Source organism: Petaurus breviceps, unplaced genomic scaffold (assembly GCF_028583685.1).
Source record: "Petaurus breviceps papuanus isolate PSGF00001 unplaced genomic scaffold, PetGlider_PUasm1.0 175, whole genome shotgun sequence".
Lineage (NCBI taxonomy): Eukaryota > Metazoa > Chordata > Mammalia > Diprotodontia > Petauridae > Petaurus > Petaurus breviceps.
In genome coordinates, this window is record NW_027185764.1 from 18,638,937 (window position 1) to 18,642,025 (window position 3,089).

Sequence of the window (3,089 nt, forward strand, 5' to 3'; positions counted from 1 at the left end):
CATTGCTGTTGATGTTGTTTTCCTAAGATCAGATCTATTGTTCCCTACTAAATAATGGTCCTTTTAGAGACTTACATTAAAAAAAAAATCCTATTGGGGTTTATGGATATATTTTGGGTGTCCATGAACATGGTTAGGAAAAACATAACCTCTTTATTTCAATATAACTGATTTTCTTTGCAATCCTTTGTATTTTATCATATGCATTAAAAAACAAAACAAAACATTCTTCTGAAAAGCCATCCAGAAGCTTCGCTGGACTGCTCAAGGAGTGAGTCCATAAACCCTGAATGATTAAGAGCCTCCATTTAGCAGAAGGGGAACAGGTTAAGTTACTGACACCCAAGTGTGAAGGAAGAGTGGTGATTTTCTTCCCTGACAAGAAAGTGCTCCGTCCTTGTGTGCCATAAGGATAGGATACACATGCAGAAGTGGGGGAAAGGTACAGTGAGGGGAGGGGATGCTGTTCCACCATTGAAACCCTGATCTCAAGAGTTTTCCCCAAAACACTTACATCCAACACTTCTGCCAACAACTATTACAGGCTAGACATTGGGGAAATAAACACGAATTAGCCTCTGCCCTCAGAAAGTCTAAATTTTGCTGTCTTTGTGTGACCATGGAGCCTCATTATCAAATGCCTTTCTTATGGAATTCTTCTTCAAAAGGAAAAGGTTGGACTAAGAAAGAGGCATCAGAACGACAGAGGGGATAGGTCCCTGGGCTTGGAGTCAAGAAGGCTTGGGTTAAAATCCTACCTAAGACACTGGTTGTATGACTCTGGCCAATTCCCTTGACTTTTCCATGCCTCAGTTTCCCCATCTGCAAAATGATTTGAGAGAGGGAATCTTGGAATTGATGGCCTCTGAAGTTCATTGTAGCTCTAAATCCGTGATGCTATGAGAGGTAATATGTAATAGTGGGTGGAAGACTGGTCTTCATGCCATGAAGGCATGATACTTTCTTTGGTTGCATGATGCTGGACTAGTCATTCACTTCCTATTGAACCTGGTACCTCTTTAAGTATCTCATTGTTTTGAAGAGTTCATGTCTAATGTTGTTTGATCATTTTTTAGTTGTGTCTGACCCTTTGTGACTCTGGGGTTTTCTTGGCAGAGATACTAGAGTAGTTTGCAATTTCCTTCTCTAGCTCATTTTACAGATGAGGAAACTGAAGCAAACAGGGTGAAGTGACTTGCCCAGGGTCATACAGCTAATAAATATCTGAGGCTAGATTTGAACTCAGATAGATGAGTCTTTCTGACTCCAGGCCTAGCACTCCATCCATTGAGCCACATAGCTGCCCTGTATCTAATGTAAGAGACCTTATTAATCTTGAGTAATATCTGGGTTTTGAATATGTCTGGGAGGCTATCTACCTTTGGAATGAGGACTTGGATCAGGAACCATAGGACTAAGGTTCAAATCCTGACTCTATTATTTCCTACCTGGGTGACCTTGGGCAATAATAGTTAACACTTGAATAACACTTTAATATTTGTAAAGTACTTTAACATTTTATCAATTTTATCTTTACCACAACTATAGGAAGCAGGTGCTTCTATTATCCCTATTTTATAATGAGGAAACTAAGACAAACAGAAGTGACTTGCCCAGGGTCACACAGCTAATAAGTGTCTGAGGCAGGATTTGAACTCAGGCCTTGTATAAGTGCTTTGTCCACTAAAGCACCTAACTGTCTGCCCAAGTCACTGCCACTCTCTTGGCCTCAGCTGGTTCATCCATAAAGCGAAGGGTTGGATTGGATGACCTCTGAGGTTTCTTCCAGCTTTCAACCACTGATCCTGTGATCTTCTATCCAAAGCCTTGAGCTCTTGGGCCCTGGCCAACTCTTCAGTCCTTTGGAGTTCGGTTGGCGTCACCCAACTGCAAGCACCTCTTCCCATTGGAGGGCCTGGCTGGGGTGCTAACCACTTCCCTGATGTTTAATGCCAGTGATCAAATGTAAGTTAAAGAAACATTTATTTTAAAATGTAAACTGATCGCTGTGGAATTTCTGAGCGGAATAAAGCTTGATGCTGCTATTTTGATATGTAGAAGTTCATTGATATAAATAGGGTGCAGTTGTCCTTACTCATAACTGAGGAGAAGAGCTTTGATGACAGCATACATAAAGAAAAGGCAGCTCACCCTCAGGAGCTTGCCTGGCATTGTGCTTGTAGGTGTAAAATATGCGTGTGAGTGGATGGGATGAAAGTGTCATGGGTTGGGCCAGTTGACCTCCAAATCTCTGAATGAATGAATAAATGAATGAATGAATGAATGAAGTAGCACTTAGGAAGTACTTAACTATGTGCCAAGCTATATAAAAGTCAAGATTCTGCCTGTTCTCAAGGAGCTCAGACCCTAAATGAGGGAGAAAACACATAAAAGAAAGTTAGGCTGCAGGGTAGTTGGGAACCCCCAAGGAGGCTTGAATTCCTAAATGCTTCTGGCAGAATCATTCTTCAGAATGTTGTGGGAAGCAAGCAGGAGAGAGACCCTTCTATTACTACTTCCTAGAAGTGAGTATCCTGGTACTTGTACCCTCAATAAGTTGATTGACAAAATTTCCATTTTTTTCCCCAAGAGGATGTGAAACTTTTCCACTCTCTATTAGCAAAATTTCCTCATAGGGCATTGTTTTTGTAAATAAATCATCCCATTTCTTCAATGGAAATAATACACCCAACTTTCCAATGAAATGATAAACCCACCATTCCATTTCCTTATTTCTGCAATGTGCATAACACAATTCATCCTACTTCCTTCTTTTTTTCTAACTCAAATTGCCCCAACTTCCCTTTTACTCTCACTTCCAAGAACCTTATTTCTCCCCACCATACATGAAATGATGTTGAATTGCAATTGGGGGTGTCTTTAAATATGAAGGATCCCATGTCTGGGATATCAAGACCTTAAAAACTCTATGTACATAGATGGACTCTCCCCTTCCTCTCCCCCTCCACCCATCAAGAATCACATCACTTCCCAAAACTTGATTCAGCATCCTTGAAAACAAAGACAGTGAGGAGCTAAAAAATGCAAAAGGGGCCCCCTCAATATGACACTGCCTGGCCTAGTTCCAG